The sequence below is a fragment of the Corvus kubaryi genome, unplaced genomic scaffold (genome assembly GCF_017639235.1).
Source record: "Corvus kubaryi isolate FWS band 111438036 unplaced genomic scaffold, C.kubaryi_AGA036_p1.0 37334, whole genome shotgun sequence".
NCBI classification, from domain to species: Eukaryota; Metazoa; Chordata; class Aves; order Passeriformes; family Corvidae; genus Corvus; species Corvus kubaryi.
The window spans coordinates 11,428,796-11,454,436 of NW_024581108.1; the positions used below are offsets into that span (position 1 = coordinate 11,428,796).

General features: G+C 41.6%; 2 long non-coding RNA genes across 5 annotated transcripts; both read right to left on the reverse strand.

Moving 5' to 3' along the window:
• On the reverse strand, positions 1-4,130 carry LOC121665691. The gene is made up of 2 exons (XR_006016461.1): positions 1,044-4,130; positions 1-954 (listed from the first exon to the last, which is right to left on the reverse strand). It is a non-coding gene; the product is annotated as an uncharacterized LOC121665691 (long non-coding RNA).
• Positions 4,131-4,145: 15 nt separating this feature from the next.
• On the reverse strand, positions 4,146-24,697 carry LOC121665690. Of its 4 annotated transcripts, XR_006016459.1 has the most exons (5): positions 17,609-24,697; positions 11,611-11,656; positions 11,281-11,373; positions 7,074-7,210; positions 4,146-4,241 (listed from the first exon to the last, which is right to left on the reverse strand). It is a non-coding gene; the product is annotated as an uncharacterized LOC121665690 (long non-coding RNA). The 4 variants fall into 4 exon arrangements; XR_006016460.1 differs by lacking the exon at positions 11,611-11,656 and having other exon boundaries at positions 17,609-24,696; XR_006016457.1 differs by lacking the exon at positions 17,609-24,697 and having other exon boundaries at positions 11,611-17,593.
• Positions 24,698-25,641: the final 944 nt, after the last annotated feature.

Consider the following 25,641-nt stretch of genomic DNA (forward strand, 5'->3'; position numbering starts at 1 on the left):
TAGTAGGCACATGTACTTTATTAGCCTCTTACACCAATAGTTTTAATTAGGTACATATTTCACAACTCTGAAGCTGCTCGAGTGAAGGGCTCCTTTTATCTCTCTTATTTACAGTAACAAGCTATCAAACAAATACCACCGTAACTAAACTCAGATTAAAAAAAAAAAAAAATTAAATTTTCACTAATAGTGACCTACTCAAGCCTTAAGTTTGGTAAACTTTGGATTTTTAACTGATGAAGGAAATACCCTGCAGCCAGACAGGGCTCTGGGGCGGATGCCCCTGGCCCCAGCCCTGCCTCCATGTCACCTTCAGGTGGGGAGAAGAGCGGTGCCTGGGATAGAGACCGCGGGGATGAGAAAAGTGATTAAATCCAGAATGTTGCTGAATTATTAATGAGGAATTTAAATGATGTTATAAAAGAGGGAAATACAGGCGAAAATGTTACACATTCATGGAATTTTTACTCATGCATAATAATAAGCTGAAAACACTTTCGTTATAATGCTTCCGAAATCGCAGGGCGGGCAGAGGGGTGGGCGCCATGCCTTTCTCGGCCCCGCCCGCCCTCACGCCACTCGGCGATCAAGGGCGCCACCTGGCGGACGCTGCGGCGAACGGCGCGCGCCGCCGCCTGGCGCGGGGGAGGTGATGGCGAGGCCGCCGCCCGCCCGGGCGCCGCGATGGCCGCCATGAGCTCTGCCCGGCCCCGGGGCTCTACGCCGGCCTAGGCGCTTCGGGCCGCCGTCGCTGGGGGCAGCGGACGTGGCTGCGGCAGTCCCGCTGGCGGGCGCTACTCCTGTGGCCGCACCCTGCGTTATTTGCTTTCTCACCTGCGGTGCAGACAGGTTTTCACTTCACAGGCGTTGGCAGAGCCCTCCTGCCCGGGGAGAGCAGCTTGTCTGCGTACATTCAACCGCCTTGTCAGCCTCTGGGGCTAATGCTGCCTAATGCTGCCTAATGCTGTAAATAAATAAATAAATAAAAACAATGTTGCAGGGAATAGGCATATGAGAAGAGCCCCTTTCTTCCCCCTGCATACCTGGAGCCCACCTGCTCCTGGGCAGCAGAGTGGGCTGCTTGAGCCCGCCAGTCCGGGGGCTGTGGACACCTGTCTGAATTACCAATCCACTTCCTTGGGAGCAACAGCAGTAGCTGGGACACGGAGAACGGGTTTCCCCATGGCAAAGCTGCAAGTGGCACATACCCCACAGAGCTGTGTTTTTGTCAAATGTCTATGTAGTCTTTTCTGTAAAAACTTCCCACACTGTCTCTCCAGACTCCCTGTACCAAAGTGCAGTTTGTCTCATCTAAAGACTCACATGACACTTGAGGGCCTCATCTTTAAAAAGCTATTTAAGGTTTTACACAATCAGGCAGGCATTTGTATCATCTACCACAAGTCCCAGTCATCATTTCCCTTTTCCATGGCAGGGGAAGAAACCTGCAAGCTCACAAAACTGGAATACAACCTAAGCCACAAAGTCTCTCAGACCTGCATGTCCCTCTGGAGGAATTCCTTGGGGACATCCTGTACTTCCAGGTGCCTTTCAGTCCGATCAAGCTGGTTTTGGTAGCTCTGCAAAGCAGAGAGCCACCAGCTGACTATAGTGGCAGCAAATAAGGCAAGAACAATGCCAGGCCATTCTGGGCTGTAAGGTCTATACAAATCCTGGAAGTCCTGCTGAATGCTAACTGGCAGCGAGCACCAATTACTGAGTAATGGGCTCTCCACATGCCCCTTTACTTAATAAGTAGACACAGTCTGCACCCACTTTTGGAGCTCAGTTGTCTCTGGTTGTAACACCAAGTGAATGCTTTGCAGAGGGCCAGTCTCACAGTGACTAAAGCTCAGATCGTTACAGCAAAGTCTCAACCAAAAGAAACTGCCACGCTCTTCCCAATTGGAGCAGATGAAATAAAGGCTCTTGGACACAGTTCCTACATAGGAGCCTGCCAGAGCCTAATAATTGCAACATGCTGTGACTCTAAAACAAATGTGTCATGGAGAGATACCCAGGCTAATTCTGAGGGAGTTAAATTTGCCTGGACGAAACTCTTCATTAGCACAGTGTTATTTCTACCACTGCTCCAGCCACTTGTGGTCCCTTCGCCTGTCACTGCACAGAGTACATTTGCTACTGTGAGCCATGGATGGCAGCCGGGGTCCCTCTGGGCAAAGCAATGACATTCAGACCTGAAAAAAATTTGTGCTTTCTTTTCTCCTTTGCTTCTTATGAAATTTCAATTGACCATATTCTCATTATTCCTTTGCTTGGACAACACTGTAAAATTTTTGCTGAATTTTGGGCACTGCGGTCCCTTCACATTTTCTGTCACAGGACAGCCCTGACTTTAGCTAGATGGAAATGCAAACCAGGTTTCACTGAATGCTCAAGTGCCACATTTTCTCCCTAGATCTTCAAAGGGAGATGCTGAAGAGAAGATAACAGAGAAGATCTCTGTGAAATTATGGTGCAAAAAGAAGTTACTGCCAAATAATCCCAAAGCATCTGAGATAGTTTCCACAAAGAAAGCAGCAGGGACTCCTAAAACACAGTTTCTATACATCCTTATTAGGAATGTGACACCATTACTTTCACAGCTAACACTATGAAAGGCTGCTGGAATGTTCAAAGGAACTTTGGTAGGTTTATTTTTCTCTTCGGGAAACAAAAGTTATCACTAAAGGCCTTATAAAAGGTAAGAAACTTTGACAACCTTGAGTCTCTGCAGGCAGCAATTACATGCAAAAGGTTGCCCCCAGTTTATATCCCTTAGCTGTTTTACATTTTTGACACTGAAAGGAGGGCGTTTGTAGTCAAGTAGTTAGCATCATGCTATTGTTTAATGAAACTAGCTGTGTAAGTGTAATGCCACTGCTGAGACTTTTTTACATGTGAGCAAGTCAGTGAATTCAGAACTGTGGTTTTGCAGCAGCCACAATTTTCACCCCATGTATTATGGACTATCTGACAGTATTATGGACAAGGAGCCATCTCTGTGTGTGCCAGAAGAGAGAAACCAGCCACTGCAATGAAGCCCAGCTGAAGTTTTAGTTGTCCCAAAAGACACATTAAATTCCAACTTCATGGATTTATTACTATACATTTAACTGATGCGGGCATTTTTATCTGAAATTAGTTTCTTCCTAATTTTGTGTATACATGTGCCGCACAGTGAGGTAATGATGACTGTCCCATACACATACTTTCGTTCTATGTCATGACATCCTGTTAAATGTAGTTACCAGGATGGACTTTTCTTTGGTTTTAATTCTGAAGTGCATACAGGAGGTAGAAATAGAACCCACTGACTGCACTAGTTTATTGTGTGAACAAGGCAGCCAATACAGATGTGGAACTCCATACTCATGCCTCAGCATGGGTATCTCTTCAGTATTGCACCTTCACACCTGCAGGTATTTATATGATCACACACTGAAATAAATGCAGCATGTGTGGGTGTGTAGAGCTGCACCTGAACATATAATGAGACATGCAAAGAAATACACCAAGTTTTGTTGCAACCCCACTTGACAACATTCTTGTCCATTTTGTCCTGCACGTTCTGTGTTCTGTAGCCTTATCCCTGCTGCTGCTGAATCTTTCTCTGGTCTGGATTGGACTGCCCTGTGTACCCACCTGCCTCTCTCATCCCAGGGAAAAAAAACTACTTTGTCGCTTCCTCACTGCTTTCATTCTAAAGACTAATTCCTGTGAACCATCTGCCTATCCAACTTCTGTTGAGCTTGAAGTAGCTGGAAATGAAACTGGGCACAGAAGGCAATTCCACACCCTTTGGGTCTGCTTATTTGCCTGCTTCATAAAGATCACCCGGGCTTTTCCTATAGGCAGCTACTGACTGGCAAGTCCTGCTCCGGCACAGAAATACTGCACATCCTGGGATTGGTTTTGAGAGCCCTCTTTCAGCCAGTGAAAGGACACAAACCTAAAACCTCATGGCGTTTGTGCAGTGTAGAGCCTAGTATTTAGTATAGTAAAACTATTATTACATCAAAGAGCACAAGGAACACAGACATTGTTCTCCCCCTTTTTCAGAGGAGGAAACTGAGCCAAGGTATCCAAGTAAATTGCCCAAGAAAGCATCAGTTAGGCTAAATATTGGAACATCCCTACTTGCATGGAATTTCAAGCTGTGAAGTAATTTAAAGCTCCTTAAGACTGAACAAGTGCCTGCCAGAAAGGTTTAGACATCACATCATTGGTGGTAGCTTAGACTACAAGAGAAAACACAAAGAAAATGAAACCATTATTGCTATGCAGAAGTTCTGAAGCCACTGGACTGTGACTTAGAAATATTTGGACGTTGTGTTATAGTTCCGCTCCACCATAAAGACTTGAAGTCTGCGTATCTGTATATATTTTAAGGAAACAGGAATATTAAGAAGTATAAGTCGCTCCTTAATACTTCACAGGCAGACTTGGCATTTCCTAATGGCAAGTGTAGGAGAAAGTGCTGCTTAGTCTTTAGGCCAAGGGACTGTGAGTAGAGGAACAAATTCCCCTCTGATTTTTTTTTGCCTCATAACTGGCTAAATCAATCAATCATTCCATGCATTAGTTAACACATCTATGTCACAGATAACATCTCTAAGTATTTCCTTTTTCCAAAGGAGAGGGCCCCTCTTTGCCCAGTCACAGATTCTGTTTTCCCTTCCCTTCTGACAGATGCTTTGGCGAAAGAGAGATTTGTTTTATGACATTTACTGCATTTGTTGTGCTGACATCACAGAGTCAACAAGAACAAGTATTTATACTTCTATTGTGCCTTCATTGAACTGAACAAGGTGTTCAACAGGACATTTTAATTATAATCCCACTTCTAACAGCATGAGTAAAGGTGTTTAAAAAACACAATCAAGCATGAAATAGAACAGTAAACATGCCATTTCAATTACAAAATTATGTATAAGCACATCCTTGCACAGCATAACATTTGAAGACTGCAAGAGATGCTAAAATCTTCATTGAAACCCTGGGAGGTTTTGTGCACAGGATTGAAGGAGGCAAAATACTCCTTGCTCACACTCCTTTGTAAATTCACACTGAATGTTTGACTCCAGGGAGAAATTCATGAAGCCCCAAACTGACAATTTTTTGTACAGATTTCCATGGAGAAAAAGTACCTTGAGCTTTTTTTCCCGTTGCACTGTCATGTCAGACACCTGTTCTGTTTGCAGAGCTCTTTTTCACTTCCCAGCCTAACAGTGCTGGAATTGAAAAGCAAATGTCCTAGCAGATCCTTGCACTGTTATCTAGCCCACCTACCTGTACCAGTAAAGTGCTCTCCAGCAGGAATGTAACAGAGGAAATACTATTTCATGTTTATAGTTACATATGACCCACCAGAAACTCCTGGACATCTGTGGCCCCTCTGGGCACAGGAGGATACTGGGCTACCCTGCAAAGTGCTGTAAATCCCCCAGGCTGCCACCGATATACTGTGACTTCACCTAGTCCCTGATTCAGGAAACTGATTCAATACATTGTTTTACAGTGGACCTTAGGGGAACTTTGTTTCCAAAGCTGCACCCTGGAAACAGCTGGGAAGCTGCCTGATGGTTGCAGAGACACTCACTCCAGGAGCTTCTGAGTGAGTATATGATGCTTCAGTTTGGCAAAGTCCACCCTCTCTCTCTGTCTCCAGTGAATCAACGCACACTGCTTAGAATAATACAACCAGGTTGTCACAGAAGCCTGACAGCTGTGACAGGCTGCTGTAATTCAGATCTTTTCAGCATTCTAAACAAAAGAGAATGTTGATGCTTCCAGTGGTTAGGACCAGGGACAGATAGGGAGGCCAGTTCTGTCCGTGTGGAGAAAAGCGTGCAGAAAAAAGGGCTGCTGAGGTGGGAAGATGAAGGTCACAAGCAGATTTGCCAGCTTTCTGCAGCCAGATGAGGATGTGGACACTGCTAGGTGCGACTTTCCCCTGTCCTTCAGGTAAACTCCTCTCTCCAAAGCAGCAGCACAATGTCCTCCTGCTTTTCCACACAGCCCCAGTGAGGAGAAAATTGGAACAACTTGCATTTCTGCCATGCAGATTAGACTTGAACCAATGCTCTATGCATTGAGCTCACAAAGACATCTGGAAATCATAATGTGAAATCTGGCGCTATCTCATGATCTGGACTATTATCTTTTCCACAAACTGTACTGTTCTGTTTAATAGACTATGTGATCGTCTATGGTATAGAGTCTTCTAGAAAATTTGACCTGAAAATTACTCCATTATTGTGATTTGATATGATTAACTTTCTCAAAAATTTTATGGTCATTTAGGTGACCCTGTAAATACAGTCAGTAATTAGGTGAGGTATATAAGTATCAATATTTAACAAGCTGCCAAACATATATGTAAAAGCATTTAATTGACAAGAAACTGTATGGGGATATGTAGGTATTTAATGGGACAGACAGCATTAAGTTTGACTGTCATTCCTTTTTTGAAGTACAATTTGTTATTCTTTCACTAGCCTTTCAGAGCTGAAGGAAAAACTCAGCATATATTTTTCCATTTCTGGAAGAACCTGTCTTTCTTAAAATGCCAGAGCACCTCATTAGTGGAAGCCTTGGTTAGCTTGTAGATAGCTGGCAGAGGTGTTTTGTTGTGCTTGTTTCCACTTCATTTTTCTCCGCTATTACGAGTAAGTAGAACTAAAACCACAGTTTTCATTGCCTTTAATGGGAGCAGAATCTGCTTTTACTTCATGGCTATTTTCCATTCTTCTCCTGGCACTACACAGAAATGCATGTGAGGTGAGATTCAGTGGAGAGGTGACTTGGCGGTGAGGGTTCCAAAAGCCAACACTAAATGCAGATAACATATTTTTTACTAGTTATGCACATCTACAGGTCCTGGCAGAAACTGAAGAGAAACCCTATATGGAGAAGTCATTAACCAAGATTTGAATTTGGGAAATACAGGAAATATGGAGGAACCTAAAACTTAAGGCTCACATTTAACATCTCTCTACTTAAAGCAAATCAGAAAATGTGGCAAAGCTGTGAAGTTCATTAATCCTAGAAAAAATGAACATGAGACCTACCTGATTCCTGAAGCTTCTCCTTGAATGTACCATTTTTGTTAGAGGGCAGTTGTGCTGCTTCTTCTCTCTTTCAGAACTGCTGGAGCCAGTTCAGGTCCTCCCCAGCTTCTGGATAAATTGAGTTCCAACATGTACAACTGAACAAATACACAGAAGGTTTTAAATCATTTTCTCACCACCGGATATAACTCAGGGCATAATTATAAATTTGGATCATAACTAGTTTGTCCTGAATCGTTATGAGAGGTAACAAAGCATGGGAAGAAAAACATCTCATTGATGAAGAGAACATAATTTTCAGGGTCAGTTTCAGAAAGCCGTATGTTTTATCCATACATTCAACGCAGAAACAAGCATGAAGCTTGGCATTTGAAAGGTCAGATTTTAAATTGAAGCCATTGTTCAAACATCTTCCCTTGCGATGAGAAGCAGAAACAGCTTAGGCAAAGCAATCTAAGCCTTCCCTTTCTGGTTCTCTTGTGCACAAGGGAGCTGGAGTCAAGAGCAGTCTCAGGGCTGGTCTATCTGTGCCTGCCTCCAGTAGGCATTTGTTTCTCTTCCCCAGGGACGAACATGTCCAAAGGATGAAACCTGTGCAGGATGAATTCCTGACCATTGCTTCTGGGCATTGCTGAGACCCAGAGCCTGGACCATGGAACACTGTGTACTGCTACTGGGCTGGCACCTGGAGCACCAGCCAAGCCCACCTATGGGGACAGGGTGGAGAGCGGTGATATGGGCTCATCAGCAAGCCCAAGAGGTGTCAAGACCTTGTGGGCACAAAAGCAGAGGGGAGTGAAAAGGAATTAGCTGAGAGATGATACAACTGCTCTGCAGAGCACAGCCACAACAGGAGCTGTAATCACAGAGGAAACAGTGTCTGTCTGAAACACTATTTCTGCTTTTTTTGTGTAAATATAGGAACTATGACTTCATGTCTCACACTTTGAGAGATGTACTCTTGGGCTGGTTTCCTACCATATCAGAGCTCTAAGAAATCCAAAACGTGCCTCTCTGTTTCAGTTCTGGCTGGAGGTTAATCTCTAGAAACAAGTAATGTAACATTTCCATCTATCTTTTCTACTCTTTTGGCAGTTTTAATTATACTAATATGCTATGACAATTTAAACAAGACACATCTCAGCTTCTGGCCTGCTCTGTAATGGTTCAGCTGCTACATGTGCTCCAGCATATTTTGCTCAGACAGGCTGCTGCTGGAGGCAAGGGGGAGACAGAATAGTGCCCTTCTGTCATGAGAGGTTTCATTGCACTGATCATTGTATGTTTGACAGATTCTTTGTCAATGTCAAGTGTCTTTTGTGGTTAAGCCCAGTAAAACTAAAACAAAAGGTCTCCTAGATATTAGATATATAGTGACATTACTGAATTCACTTGGAGGCAGTAATTTTTTGTCAGCCTATGAAAAGAAAAATGGAGCTAATGGGAAAACAAAAGGAAGATGCTGGCGTGCCTTTTTAGCTATTTTTGTTTATGTCAGACATTGTGATTGACATCTGGCCCAGAACACCCCTTCAACCATTGAGCCTGGTGTCATGAAACAGAACAAAGAGAAATTGCCAGCCAAAAAACCACCACTGGCTCAGAAAGCACTCCTTTTTGTTTATTTTCTTTTAAGTGTTTCATTTTCAGTAATCAGTATTGTTACACAAAAGTAGTTCGCTCACATGCACTCCCCAATTACTACTTGGACTTTTAAGTTTCCTTCATGTTTGCTTTCTTCCTGCTTGCTTGAATGGCACCAGAGTGCTGGTTTGGTTGGATGACAGTCTGTCATAACAGTGATGTTTGAGGTTAGTGAAAACTGACATGAAAAATACAATCCACTGGCCTTTAACCGAAATCGCAGCTCTGGTTTTTGTGGAGTTGGCAGGCAGCATTTTTAAGCCCCTTTCACGGTGAAGGCAGTTACAACATGTTTTTCTCTGTATCAAACAGTTCCATCATGAAGTACATTATCTACGCCTGTTGTCATATCAAGATATTGTCTTCGAAGAGCAGTTTGCTGTTTCTTATATGGGCACTGCTCTTTTGAAGTGTCCTAAAAGGCTTAAGGTAATTTTATGGCCATTCTCCAGGGCCAGGCCAAATACAAAGCTTTAAAATTTGTTTAAGAGTGATTTTAGGGAAGTACCAGAGAGCAGAATAGGTTCTGCAGGCACACAGCTCCAAGGAGTCTTTGTCACCACCATTCTACAAGTGCTATAGAATTTCAGAGACCTGGTCAAAATTATATATCAGCAAGAGGAAATTATTCCTTAAATTTCTAACTTCCTCTTGAAAGTATGATGCTGAACATAATAGCAAAATAAGACTTTTCACAAGATGAGAGCAAGACAATCCATCAGCCACTTCCCTCCATATACTTATATGCTGAAATCATATCAGAATGTTTACCCTAATAAAAAACTGCCTTAATCACTTAAAAAATTCTATGGAAGTTTGCCCTTGAATGCATCACATGTGCCAGAGTTAAACATTCTTGCACCATTTTAACAGGGTGCCCTTCAGGACACTGGGGTATATTCTCCTGTTGAAGCAGACACTTAACTCCCCTCAGCATTAATAGCAGATATGCTTATACTTTGAGGGGACAATTTCTCTCTGTCTCTTTGCACAGTGCTCTAAGAAGACCTTTGAAGAAATTGAGAAAAACAGAGAGCACAGTATATTAATTTTAAGGAGATGAAAGCAGTACATGTCATTCCTAAATTTCATGGAAAATGCACCGTTAGTAACAAAGATGAGTAGAAAATTTCAAAATCATTCTGAGCAGCATTAAAATCATCCTTCCCTGATTTTCTGTTTTCCCCTTCTTTTCAAAGCACATACATTAAACTCATTTTATGCTTATAATGTATATAATGATTCTAGACAACATAAGAAGGACACTGGGATTCTTCCTATTTCAACGTATAAAGTGGCAAGCCAATTTATGCAGCTTAAACCATTGCTAAAGAAGATGTATCAAAAATTGCCTGTGATCATTACAAATAACAGCCTGAAATGTCCACAAGAAGCTGTTTGCTTATCATATTTTCATTAAAACATCTTTTCACCTGATTTTCTTTTCCCATGCCTGTAACCTGCATTGTAATCAGTCTTATTAACTGAGAACATAAATATGATTTATTATGGTCTGATAATGGAAGCTACATGGACCAAGAGAAGGGATATATTGTCCTTTGATAAAATGGCTCTTTTCTCTCAAATAGAGCTCTATCATGAGAGCATGCAGAATGTAGTGAGTGATTATTTCCTGAGGGTGAATGATGGCAGAACCCTACAGAAAATCTTCTTGTTGGCCATGACAGCCTCCGAGTGTCCCCAAATCTCACTGAGTTTGACAACCTGCAGACACTTTTGATGAACTGTATTCTTCTGTCAGAGACAGCCTGTCTGGGAGGAGAAAAGGGAACCTTTATCGTCTGATCTGCTATTATTGTCTTGATCTTTTATAAGCAATCTCTAATGCACATGAATATAATATCCTTTCACAGAAGTGCCAAACATAATAGAAATGTAGTTAAAGGACCCTTTTCCCGGTTATGTAAATGTCCTAATACCATAATTAGAAAAGATGGGTTGCGAATGATAGCAGTAAGGAAAGGGTAATCAAAATGTTTTAACATTATCTTTCTGTTTTAAAGACCAAAATCTGTGACAAATAGCATTTATGGTAGATATGAGGAACCAGCTTCTGCTGAAGCTTTTACCTAAAAAGAAAATAGTTTTGAGTGTAAAACTGTTATATTTTCATAAAACACATAAATGGCAGCTGGTCTTAAGCCAGGAATGATTACTGGCAGATATGACTTAAAGAAAATGAGTATTCCACTCAAAATTCCTCCATGGCTGTTACAGAAAGAACAAAGCATTATTATTAAGTAGTGTATTTGAACAAAGGGGTGTTCAAGACCAGCTAATTTCGCCAACAAACCTCTCTTTTATCTACATCCAGAAGAACATGCATACCCAAATATTTTTCAATTAACAGCTGTACACATTAGCAAAACACCCGTCTTTCTCAGCTCAAGCAGTCTGGCTTATTTATCAGAAAAAATGAACTGTTTTTGGGGGAAGGTTTCCAAGTTCCCCAGTAAAAGCAAGATACTTGATTTTTCATTAACCTTTTGACATCTGGAGCTGGGATGTCCCAATATTAACTACTAATGGTCTTTTGCATTACCAGTTGGTGTTGAGAGAAGTCCCAATTGTCAGAGTCAAAAGGTTAATCAGCAATTTCACACCAGTGATGTGGTCAGAGTTCGCATGTTACTGCCTAAACAGGAGGAAGAAGAAAATAAAGTCATTAACAGAAAACTACATCCCAACATTATTAAATCCCTCTTGTATTTTTTTTTTTTTTGCTAGAAAATATTCCATGATCTGTTTACTAAATATTTTGACTTTTTAGAGGACTTTGCAAACCTTTTCTGGGAAGTCCAGGTCCAAATATGTGACCAACTTATTTGGTTTATTCTACTTTCAAAAGAAAAAAAAGTGAAATTTTACTTACCCACCAAGAGCTCATTCCAGACCAGCGTGAGAGAAAAGTCTTGCGTCTGTAACCCATGGAGATTTTAGTAAACCTCTCCAAATGGCCTAACTCAGCCTGAGAGTTGTGTCCTCCCTGCTGGAAGTGAAGACATCTGCGTGTCCATTGATTCAGGGTGAATTTCATAGTGCAGATGCCATACCAGAGATAAAGAACACTGCAGAGCAAAAACCTGAGTATAGACTTTTCCCTCCTACCCCTCTTTCTGTTTTGATTGTAGAAAATAAGTCAACAGCAGCATTCCCTTAACAAATACAGACAGCAATATTATTTCATGTGAAACTACTCACATAAACAGCTAGGCCAGTACCTCAGCTGGTGTCATTTTACCATACACATATCATACTTCAACTTGGGGCCCAAGAGCTCTCCTATCCATAGAAAAAAAAGATTTATTTTCTAAAACAAAATATAAAATATTGCTGACCACATTACAGCTTGGCATTTGCTAACAATTACAATGTTCACACAAAATGACTTCTCATTTGCCCTGCTATTACCTGAAATTGTTAACCATTGCTTGTCTTGTGCTTAGCCCTGATCAAAAACCTTCTGATATCACCATATTTATCAGGCTAGTTCTATGGTCTTGAAACATTATTTTTCCTGTGTCCAAGACAAATAAGTAATGAATCTTGCCCAAAACAACCACCTTCATCCTGGATATTTTCTGCATCAGATGGTTCCTCTCATCTCTTTCTCCAGTTCCAACAGAATCTACAGCTAAAATCTTTCCTCTCTTGATTGCTTCAGTTTAAATGGGGACAAGATTTTACCCTGGAATGGTCTGAAAAAAATACCAGTCTTTCCAAGTGCCCTATTACTTTGTCCACCAATCAGCTGCCTATGGAGCCTGAATGTCCTTGTACATCATCCCAGTCCCCACCTGCATAATTGGCTGCATATGTTTATGCAATTAGAAATGGTGAAAATCTAATAAAAATTAGGACAAATCTGAGCAAGCTATAATTCTGTTTAATCTCTCAAACTGGATTGCTGAAAACTTGCTGAATTCCCCAAACCTCTCTCAGATGCCAATGAGTGAGTCAATATCATACCAAAGATCTCACAGCATAGCAGACATAAATTCTACTTCCAGAATCTCATACACACCCTCAAATAATGAATCTAATGTCTCTAAAGTACTGTAAGGAAAAAAAAAGCAGTTTCCTCCAGTTACCAGCATTGTACTCAGTGGCCTATAGTGTAAAAAAACAGAACAGAGGGCAGATTTGCATGGGGAAAGAGTGGTCACTTTAAAGGCTGTGCCTTCTTATACAGTATATGTATATATGTACTGAAGCAATCCAAGTCTCCCGCCTCCAAGGGAGGACCACTGATATTGGCATACTTGGCTTTGCTAGGTCATATTGGCAAGCTCTGAGAAACTCCACATGGTGGGAGAATGAGTTTGTTTCATCTCAATGTGATGCCTCTCCAGACTTTACTTTTAAAAGCCTGTTTTGCACTTTGTTTTATAGTGTGATGGTAACTGGTGGCTTGCATAGAAATAATCAATAATCCCAGATCACTTCATTGTGATTTTGGTTGAAATTATGAGAAATTTTCCTTGAATGGGAAAACAGGATTATTTAGAGTTGAAGCACAGTAGATCAATTAATAACTCTGTTCTTGGAAGAAAGACCCCGGGATCCTTTAACTCAAGTTGCGAGGGTTTTGGGTTTGTATCTAAGCCAAACTAGGTATTTGTTGCAGAATGGGGCTGTTCAGTATGAAGAAGAAATTGCAAGGGTTGTGTCATTGTGTCCATAGGTCAGAAGAAAATGTTGTCTGCAGATCAACTGGTTCCTTTTCCTTTTTTCTCCCTCTATATTAATTTTCCTCATAGACTTCATTTCCAAATATGTGCCTTGTTTACTGTTTGAGATCATAGAGAATTTCAGTGAGGAGGTGACCAGGTCAGAAACATGTTTTCCATGATCACACAACTGAGATACTTCTCCCACTCATACATTATGCGATGCTGAGGTCATAGAAAATAGAACTGGAAGGGTTCATCCAATACCTGTCAGCATTCCCCAGATTTTTGACTTCTCTATCATGGAAATGCTCCAGTGATAGGTACTTCATCATCACTCCAGTCAATTATCCCAACAGATAACTCTCCTTTCCTAAGTGACAAATACAGTCTAACCACGAGAGAGACCGATTGCTTTTTTAGGCGTTACCTGTTTTGCTCAAATACAACTTAAACGTATTTACGCCTTTCACCTTGTTTCTTCATTTATTTCTGTCTCTGCTACCAGTCCTTCACCGTTTTTTACTTCACCTTTCTCCCTTCTACCTGACCATTCCTACATTAAGTCACTTCCTTTCTTTTTTGTCCTCTGAGCTATGTGCTCATTGGTACCCTTGCATTTCTTTTCTTCTTTGTGTCTTTCCAAACACATGAAAAACAAACTCTCACATGCCAGCAGCCTCGCTACAGAGACCTATCTCGACATCTCCGAGAAGGCAGCTAAAACACCACACTTTTATTCATTGCATCAGAACCACTTTTCTTAAACAATGAGAAATTAAACAGATGTATTCAAATTCAGGTCTAAAGGTGATGTTCTTGAGGTATGACTGAAGAGCGTAGCTAGCTATGGGAAGCACACTACATGCTCTGAACACACATATGAAGGAGCAGGCACTACACAGCCTCTAAAGAGGGACATCAGAACCCCTGGCAGTCATGGAAAACAGATGCTTGCTTCCTGCTGGCTGTTAAGGTGTTTCATGTACAAAATGAGTTACAACACAGGTATGGACCTACAGGTTCCAGAACACCAAATTAAGTGACTTTGTCTCAAACTTATGCCAGATGATGTACCATCAAAAAGAGCATCACCATAGGCAGAAAATTGTTTTACTTTTGTTGCCTCAAGTCAGGCCCATAGCAATATTGTAATGTACAGGTAGTACAGAAATCCAGTACTGTCCCTGGGGCACTGAAGGCTGCTTGGTCTAATAGGTATTTGGGGATCTTAAGATAATGTCCAAAATTCAGAGCAGCTCAAGTACTGGTGTTTCTTAAAAAAACAACTGTTTCAACTTCTTCTTTCAATTTTTGTCAGAAAAGTATTAAAGAAGTGACTACCCCTGCTATGGCAGGAAGCAGTATTATAAACAAATTGGAGGACTAAGGAAACTTACTCCACACTTACAAGAGGAAAACAAGTTTGTTTTCCTGCATGTTTCATAGCGCATTGTTGCTGCAATGTAAAGTTTTTGAACTGCATTATTTTCCTGTCTTCTTTGACCAGGATCTGTGCCTGAAAGGGCTGAGTGCAGTGGTCTGAAGCAAGACTATTGAGGTCACCTGATAGAGGAGCAGTTTGCATTAGCACTCAGGATGCACAGCAACGAGAAGCTCAGCCTGTGCCTCTCCATGGAAGGGCCACATATAAAGTGGGGAAACGAAACTTGGACTTCGGAGGCAAAAGTTCTTTGTTCCCTGCATGATCTCAGACAACATATTTCCTCTCTCCAAGACTCATTTTTTCCCCAAAATAGGGACTGACAGCTCGCTGTCTTCTCTCTCTGGGCTTGTGGCTCTTCCAGCTAGTGGCTGTTCCTGATTATGCGTAGGTCTGATGACTGTGAATCTGACCTCCAGGAGGCCTCTGGACACTTCTATATTATATTTGATAATGAAGCCCTCCTGTCTTATCCAATCAAGACAAAAAAAGTAAGTCAGACCAGAGAAAACTGTCTCAGCACAAAATGGCAGCCTCAGTGGAGCAAAGTCAGAGCCATTAGCTATCGACTACTATAGAAATACTGAAACTGCATCAGGGATTTCTTTCTTTAATTGCTATTTAGGGATTTAAATGAGATTTTTAAAAAGAAAGAAAGACAGAATGTTTAGTCTACAATCACTCTTTGCTGCCAATACAGGCTATCATATAAATTACTTAGACACTTTTAAAAATACATTATTTACTCAATAACCCATAATGGGTCCAGAGCTCCTTTTACACGCTATTATAGAAGTACATAATTGCTGAATTTTCAAATGGATATTTCTTCTAGGCAATAGTCTGTAATGGCTCCTTCAAAGCTCTTAGGCTTTTATCATATGAAGGCCTAAGTAGAAAATGTTTAGTTCACTGATCATTGACCTAATAGAGAGCAACAGCTTCTCTGGAACAACTATTGTCTGTTGGGGCAGATGATGTATGAATGACATTTAAAAAAATTCTTGGAAGTATGTGCTAGGGAAAAATTACTGTTCTGTACAAAGCAAATACTGCTGATAAGCTCCTCAGAATTCTTTTGTTTGGTCCTGCTTGGTTTAGTTTTTTATTTTCTGTGTGAGCCCAAGAGCGAAAGAAAACAGTTGGTTTTGTGTATGAAATGCAAACTCAGTCTAGGACCCATTCGGATCAATGAGAGACATTTTGATGTTCTCAGAGATCATTCAGCTCAATTAAAAGTTGTCTCAAATGAAACTGCAATGTAGGAAGCTGAATTCTGAATTAGAGAAGGGATGCTGCAATGGGGCAAATCACATTTCTTAAAGTCATGCTGAACACAGTAAAACACACAGGCCTATCCTGTGCTTGATCTAGAAAGGAAATAGGCAACTTGACACATTTTCAGCACTATTGCTGCGAATCTCACAATCACTGAGCTGCTGTTCTCTTCTTCCATTTAGCTTTCAAGTCTGCTGCTTCTGTTTCAGACACAAAGAAAGGTTCAGGTTCCTAAAAGCTTGGTGTAAGAAAACACGTTTTCTCCTCCTACATACTTTGGGCAGTAAAACCCTTCGTATTACTGCCAAATAAACATCATCTGGGTCTAAGTGCAGGACCAGCAAGGATGAATGTGAGTTGGGGACAGTCAGGCAGAGACCCTCAGAGAGGCTGAAGGACACCTGCAGCTGTGAGACTGATGGGCCAGGGGAGAGCTCCTTGCTGGGTGGCACAGCTCTCTCAAGGGCTTGGGGCAGTGGGATGTGCAGCTCACCAAAGGAGGCTACTGAATAACCTGCTCACGTGCTGGGTGTGATCTTAACACTGTGTGCTATCAAACCAGACCAACTATCCCCAGCATAGCCCTGTTTTGTATGTGATCTGACATCAGAAGCACTTCCATGCCTTTTATCATTGGATTTCTCCAGCGTGGTAAGGCTGCCTGGGACTGCTAGCATTCTGGCATGATTAACACAAAAAAATACATTTGCTGGCAATTCTAATAGTTCCTTCTGTTTGATGCATCTGATCGAAGAGAAACTGAAATCACAGACCAATATGCACCCAGGCTGCACCAGTTAGCCTCATCATGCAAATGAGGCACACTTGCAGGTGAACTTATTAGAGATCAAATAGTTTTAGGCACTGCAGATAATGAAGGCAGAACGCTTATGTTGCAACAGTCAGAGCTGGAATTTAATCATGTTGTTGATACCTACTGCAGCAGTGAACAAACACAGAAACAGCCACAAAAATAAAACTCTTAGAATGAAAGGAAGGTATAAACTAGACAAATAAGAATAAAAAAGACCCAAACCAAGGAGCATAGCGGTTTTAGAGAAGGAAAAATCTTGCACATTAGATCTGGAAAGACTTTGAGCCCTGCTTTTTTCAGCTAAGTAGCTGGATAAGTCGGGGTTGCAAGGAGAAGCTGATGGGGTGTCACTGTCTGTTCCAAGAGAGAAATGGCTCCTACCTTTGGAGATGGCCCTGCAAGGAGAAAGGGCCATCTTTCTCCATGTGCCAAGCAGCACAATGCTTGAAATCAATGAGAGGGTGAAACATAGCCCACACTAGGAAGCAGCATCTACTAGGAAAAAATCAAGAATGAAACAGAGAAACAGCTTCCTGGAGTGGAATTTCTAACAGAGGTTACACAACTGACAGGCTGGATTAGCAATTTGGTAGACATTAAGAATAAATACATTCTGCAGAGGCATTATCCCCTTCTGTCTCAAGAACCCCTCACACGCACTTACCATCCTTTATGGAAACATCTGCAGAGACCCTGAGCAGGCCCACTAAGGTTTGCTCATTTTAAGGAGCAAAGATGAGACCCAGCAGGTGAAACCTGCAAAAGGGAAACATTTGAATTCCTTTTGGCAGACAGAAATGGATAAAAATACAGCTTGGCATTTCTTCTAATACCATTTGGTAGTAGAAGAGCTCCAAAGATGTCAACAGGAAGCTCTAGAGGTTAGAGGGAATGATGTAACCATATATGACATAATGCTTGTTGTAGAGATTTCCTGGAACTGATTGGTGCCATTCATGATAACAGCAGCCAGCGAGAGTGTGAGGACTGGGTGAAGGCCCAAGCAGCATTCAAGCATTGGATATTTTTCATTCTCTTTTAAAGCAATGTCTGGTCTCTCTTGTTTCAGATGCATAATAGAATAACTATGTGGTATTCCCATGCAGCTTGGTCTGGGAAGACTTGGAAGCAGCAAACTTACCAGCAATGTGCAGCTACTCCCACGCAAAGGGCCACAGAGAGAGAACTGCAGAGGTGGAAGGACAATGAATACTCTGAGCTCCTCCTTCCTCTAGAATGCCCTCCCCTCCATTCCTCTCTTATTCCCAGAAATATAAGATGCAGTCAGGTCATCAGGATATTGTTTATGCCTAGTCTATATAGAAACGCTATGAAGTGCCATCTATGTTTAACAGGAGGCCTCTGATCTGTGTGAGTGGGTGGAAACCGATAGTGAGTGACACGGATGCTGACAATGGCACACAAACTCCACAACACTCTTAAAACTTTTAATTGCATTTAAAGTAATGTAACAAGGCAATGTTTAATGAGTACTTTGTTAAAGAAATTCTGACTTTATAAGCTAATTAAAGAGAAGGGAGGGTTACTGCACTAGGGCAAGAAATCCAGGCTGCTGAATGTCTATACTGTAGCAACATGTAATTCAGATTCAATTGGCAGCTTTGCAAATCTCCAGCCAGCCAGAATGAATGATTACTTTTTTTTTTTTTTTTGATGGCCAAATAAATTATTATTATCATCATGATTATGTTAATAGAGAAAAAGTAAAGGATAGGCAAGTACTTTTTTTGCCAGGGCTGGTAAATTTTCATGACACTTTTTGCAAAGCTGTCATATGGCTGGCTTAGATGAAACTGGAAGGCTTTATGTGGGTAACATTTAACTTTAAACATTCTTCATGGAAACTTACATGGCACATAATTTACATATTCAATACCAGTGACAATTTACTTCTCCCATCTGAGCAGGGCTTTCAACTATGCCACTTGAACTAAATTAATAAACAGTAATTAGAGAATGTTGTGCGAGTGAGCTGTTGATGTTGAGAAGATTCTAATCAACACCTTCTTTTAAGGGCCAATTAAAGCTGAATGTATGCAATATAAACATCTTCTTCTATTTAGACATGAACTGGTGAACAAGGTAAAAAATAAAAATCAGAACAATTACAGCAGGTTAAGAGATGATCCAATGGAAAGATGAAGCTTCATTAATAGTGCAAACAGCAGTAATTTCTGAAAACCAATGGCCACCTTCCATGGAGAAACACTGAGAACTTGTGCAATTTAATTCTGATCAGGATAAACCTCAATGCTTTCATTGTCAGGCTTTCTGTGAAAGCAGCTCTGTAGCTGCCTCCAGTTTCCACTGCAGTATTCACCTGTCTGTAAGACAGCCCTGCATCTAAAGTGAGTCCAGAGCTGCAGTAGAAAGAAGGCTTCCCTGGGGGGAGGCAGTAAAGGTGAACATAGCCATCCCATTACTGATGCCTCGTAGCAGAGAGAGGCTCCCTGGCAGGTGATCTGGGGAAGAATTTGCACAGTGTAGCCCCCAGCAGCACTGCTGGTGGGAATACAAACACAAGGATGAGCCTGAGTGAAAGGTAACGCTGCCCCACATTGTCTCAATTCTATTACTGGGGAGCAGGAGCAGTTAGGCCAGAAGAGCTAATGCACTTGTACCTGTTACCTGTGAGTAGTCCCTCACCCCACTGCAAAGGTAAGGTGGTTTACTCCTGAAAGGTGAACTTAAGACAAACCTCAAATCCAAAATTCCGGAAAGACAGAGGGAAGGCCATCTTTGACTTAAATAGAGAGGATCCTTAGTGTACCAAAGGGAGCCTGCAGTAGCAACCGAGACTTGTGCATCACCATTATGAACTGTCAGTAAATTGAAAATAAGCATAACTTCATCCAAACCATAGTTCGCTGCTTCCTAAAGCACATCTTTAAAAAAAAAAATCATCTAAGCTGGTGCAATGAAGCACATGCGAAATTTGTCCTCCAAGTTAGAAGATACAACAGACTAATAAAGGTACGGGAAACATCTGTTCCAGTGCTGCACCAGTATCATTTGGAGAAAATGACTGCATCACTTACGGCAGTTTGGTATCCAGAAATACTACTACAGTAATGGGATGTTGTCACCTCAGGCTCTACAGGAATTTTACTTGTTTAAGAATATAGGATTAGGCACATGATCAGTGTTTCTTCCCTTTGAAAATAAGCATTTCTACTTACCATTTCTATAGTGGTGTGAGAGCATTATCTTGTGACAGTATTTCATTCCACTGGCATTACCTCCTAATTAGCTACTTAAAAATATATGTAAGGGGGTGGAGGTGGCGAGTGGACATGTAAACCTGACAGGTCTGATGTGTTCTTACAAGCTCTGCTAACCCCAAACATTGAAAATATATTAGTAAAACCAAATTAGCACTTTAAAAACAACATGGCAAGAGCCTCATGTCTTGAACCCTGGAAGTTCAGCATGCATCAGAGGAGCTCTTACACCCAGAGCAAAGCCCTTGGGCAGGGGAGGGGAGCAGGGAGAAGTGAGGAGCAGCATGCCAAATGGGAAATCAGCCCTGGGAAGAGAGCACCACTGAAAGGCTGATAACCTCTACAGTATGGTCAGCCCTACATTACAGTAGTATCATTACCTAAAGAGTTTGGTGTAGGACTTGGGGACTTCTGAAAAGCCAAGCACAGAGAAGTTTACCATGGATGAAAAAATACAAGTAATACAAAGAGAAAATAATCTAACAAATTGTGTTCAATATCCTCTGCACTGTCTCCATATCCTGAGAGATTACTGCATTTATAGGCACAAAATCATAAAAGCTTCCTCCAAGATGCTTCATAATACATGAGCAGGTCTGAGGTCTCAGTTGTGGAATGGTAAGAATTAGGAAGATGGGTATTCTGGTATGCTGGACTCATTTCTTCTTTCAAGAGGTAGGCTGAATTCCTAACAAACCCTCTTTGCAACAAGAGAAACCAGGACACATACATGCATGACAGGTCATTTTGGAGGTACTCAGACACATACAAGAAGCACCCCCTCGGCAACAGTACTTTTCTAGCCAGCAGAGCCAAAAACTATCATCTGTTTCTGAGTTGTTTTTAAAACTCAATCCAGTAGATGTGTTGGTGATTTTCAGGGTGTTCTGAAGGAGCAAAGTAGATGTCTGAAGAATACTGATAGTATTCTATAGACAGGCTCTAAATGGTCAGTTACTCCAATATCTGCAGTTCAATTCAATATGCAGCATGCAATATTACTTTTGTTCTGATCAGATGGAACTTCTAGGCCTGAATCTGCTTGCAATAACCATGGTCCATCAGTAATTTCACAGCAAACAGGGAGGTGCAGAGGGAAAAACTCATGTGAGCAGGAAGGGAATGAGTCTACATTAATTTCCTCCATAGATTTTTGTTTTCCACTGAGAGTTTTCTCTTGCCTAGCATCAATGCTAGAATGCATTCATAGACAGCACAGAATGATTTGGATTGGAAGGGACCTTAAACATCATCTAGTTCCAACCTCTCTGCAAGGAGCAGGGACGGCTTCCATGAGAGCAGGTTGCTCAAAGAGCCATCCAACCTGGCCAACTTCAGTCCTTTTTTCACACCTCTTCAAGTCCACTTGGTGAATAAATTAAATTAATTTCCTCACTAGCTCTCAATACTTTTTAAATGCAAGCCAAGCCTCTTAGCTTTTCATACCTGGACATCTACATTTTTAAAAATGCTGTTGGATGATTTCTCTCTCTTTCATAGGCTGGTGCTTTGGCCTATATGCACCCTGTGCACTCCCTAAGGCTCATGCATAACTGCAATGGACGATTAGTCCAGCTAAGTCTCCAGCAATTTCAATGGCTTATGCAAGAGTAGATAGGGCACAATATGTAATTTCAGCTTTTTTTGTAAGGGTTTTCAATCGTTCCATGAACTAAATCATTTTATCAGTTTCATTCTCTCTTTCTTTTTTTTTTTTTTTTTTAATTTGTCCCATTAAACTACAGAACTGGAACATATTCATGAATAGTTTCTTTCTGCTTTAACTCAAGGAGTTCCTGACATAACAAAAACTGGTAATTAACTGGCTCGAAGACTTTTACAATAGCCTCTTTAAGTAAGTCCTAGTATGCAGCACTTGGAGCACTGACTCCACATTGCTGATCCCACTGCAATGCACCCTCTGTTAAACAAGGTTTGCTTCTCTACCTCAGCAACAACTCTTGGCTCTTTTCATCACTGCTCTCCTGCTTGGAAATACCAAAGTCCTGCGGCATTTCTTTGCATGGAAAAGGCTACCAAACTCCTCCACGATGATTCCCTGCTCTCAATCCACTTGGCTCTGTGACACTTCCTTAAATACTCCATTATCAGAGGGCCACTTGCCACCAGCACAAGGACCAAGTGGCAGGTCTCCAGAGGCTGAGCACAGCCTGGCCTCCCCTCCTAGCTAGTGTCACAGCTGCTCTGTGCTGTTGGTACAGATGCATTTTGGCATACTTTGGCAGTCCCCATGATCTGCTCCTGCCTCACACCCTACTTAGAGCAGGAAGAGCTCTTTCTGATAGAAGAATCAGCTTCAATTTTTCAGGTGTCACTCAGCAGTGTGTGATTTGTAGCTGCTGTTGCATGTTGGCTCTAAGCATAGTCAGTTTTGCCTACTCATGCTTATCTCCCCTGGTTACAGTACATTCTATTTCTGACAACAGTATTACTCTGAGTGTTTGCTCCACCATATATCTATGCTCCCTGCTAACTAGCCCAAGCCTTATTGTTGCAGTTCCTAATATTTTGCATCATTTGTAGAGCCAGCAATATAGTCTGTAAATAGCATGAAAGCAAACTTTAATATATATTTTCCCCCAGTGCTCCAGACAGATTGGTTCACTATGGAAAAATCACATACATGTGTGTTAACCTATATTTCTTGTAAAATCAAATCATGTAAGAACACTTCAGCCAGAACAAGCCATAGAGCTAGATGAGGAAAGGAAAAACAAAATCTCCAAATATGTACAGCTTAAGTTACAAAACTATATGAAAACAAAGCAAAATTGAAAAGGGCAAAGGAGACAAAATGTAAACACAAATTTTTATACACTCTGTGTAATATAGAGTGAATGTCATTTTGACATTCTGGTATCATGGACTGCCAATATAGTTCAAAAAAGAAAGAGGTATCTCCAGAATTATGGCAATGCTGCTCTCTCACATCAAAGCTGGTTACAAGATCTAGGTTTGTGGTTGCTCAGTCTAACTGCCTGCTTGGAAACTAAGCAAGGAAAAATAATATCCTGAATAATTGTATTTAAAGTGTTCAGAAAGATAATGAATCTTCAGAACCACTTTAGGAAATGCTGCCCTTTTAGTGGGAGCCCACAACCACACCCCTCGGTGCAATGAGTGCCTCGTGGCAGCTGAAAGTCCCCCAAACCTGGTGCATTCAGGCCTTCTGTAGGACGTCAAGGAAGCAATTGTAACACATCACTAAGTTGATTTTATGCCTTTGAAAAATCTCCTCCTTAACACAAATACTCTATCACTGTCAGCTGAACACATTTAACTTTTGAATTAATATTATTTTTCAGAGGTCAGACATGTGACAGTAACAAAAGTCTTTTGCCAAGCCGTGTATTTCAGGCCTGCATCTGAATTTCCCCAGAGCCCAGTACTGTGTAAATATGAGTAACTGCCTCTGGCTCATGGATAATGCAAAACTTCTGTTCTCTGGACTCCTTCAAGGCTCTGCTCATGGCTTCCTTCCCCATGCCTGCATGGCTCCGGAGACACATCCACTCAGTGCCCTCTCCCATGGTATGCACTGCTTAGCAGGTCAGGCAGACTGAACAGCCAGAATTTAGGAACGATGGCAGTCATTTTCCCTCCCATTTTGTCGCCATCCCAAAGACTGCCAGATGTTTCGGAGAGCTTTAGATGGTAGCCACGTGGTTTGTGAGGAGTCGTGCCTCCACCAAGGGCCACAGCTCTCAGGCTGCCCTGGCACCACCAGTGTGGCTGCTGGTCTGCCTAGCACTCATGGGATGGTGGAGTGGAGCAAAAGCCTCTGGGAAGAAGGATAGTGACTGCCCACTCACACAGGTGGACTCTCACAGAGGAGGACAAAGATGGTCTCCACTCTAGGGATGGTGTATTTTATATTACACTGCAACTATATGAAACACCAAACCAGCATTCTGTACGGTGACTTTTGCTGGTTATACAGGTCTAGGATGTTCAGAAGTATTTCAGGAAGCACAATTTCTGGAGGCACACACAGCTAAAGATGCCTGGGCTCTGCTTTTTGGTAGAAACAAGTAACTTGTCTGTCCCACCACCCCAATCCCTGCAACTCCAGCAGCCATTGGTTAGTTTCAGTGAGCTTCGTGAGAGGTCTGGTCTGTGAGTGGTTCCACAGCCCAGTTCCCATGATAAGGGAAGTCACAGATTTCTGCAGTACAGTTTCACAGCAAGCCTGCTGTCACCAAATTAACTATTAACAATACCAACTAATATTGCATAAACATTGACATTAACTTTCCCCAAGCAATAATGCGATAACTCCTGCTCCTCTGCTGTGAACTACTGAGAGGATTTGAGGGACACAGTCCCCCTCTCCAGACCTACCCCCAGCTGTACATGGCAATTCCTGTGACTCTTTTTGTCTCTGTCTCTCAGCACAAGTGGGGTCCAGATCTTCTGTCAGTTAAATTTTATTTTCCAGCCTGCTTATTAATTCAGATAGTGTTTTGGTTCACTTGGCTGGCACAGAGTATTTTCACCACACCCTTGTCTCTTCAGACAAACAACCTCTTTTCTAACCTCTGGCAGAGCTAAACCTAGTGAATAAGAAGGAACAGTAGTTAAGGCATAATAAATAAAGCCACCCTGAAGAAATACCTACACAAAGCAAGATGAATGGGCATCACCTACCTGGACAGTGTTGCTGCTAAACAAGGGAGGAATAAATCAGACATGTCAGGAGCACTAGGATACCTGACAAACAGGGAACGACGTTTCTTGAAACTGTAGTTTTATCTCTGCTTGTTTGGATCAAACACTTGTAATAGTTGTGGATTAATTTCCTTCCCATAGTCAAAACAATAAAAGCCAGGCACCATTTTATTAATTTCCAAACCAGCGTCAGATAAGCAGAATTGCATTTAAAAAAGTAAACACCCTGCCATAGAATTGGAGGATATGTAAGCGTTTGGGGTTTTTTTCCTGTGTCTATAAAAGCAGGGGGGCTTTTAGTATTCTGAATAGATTTCATTTTGTAAGTTGTGCTACAAAGCACTGATAAGGCCACGGGAAAGCAGCAGAGATTGAGGCAGAGCAGGAAGAAATACCACCCATATTAGGAGACAGCCACTTACTTAGTGGCTCCCATTTGAATAAAGATGCCATTGTTCAGCCAGAAGAATGCACATATTCACAGGCCCCGCACAGAATAGCTCAGTGTATCTAGAACTCCAGAAGTGTCCAAATTACAGCCGCAGGGCCAAAACTGCCCTTGAGTCTTTCTGAAGAATGACCCTCTGCTTAATTAATCAGCGCTTTAACTGTGAGTGATCCCAGGACACACTTTTCTCAGGCCTTTTTCTTAGCCCTGCTTGTTCAGAACAAACCTTTAAATGTTCTCTGAGTGATTTTTGACCATTTTTTCCCCTTTCAAGATTATTATTTCCTGTTTTACTGTGAAAGCTCATTAGAAACGAAG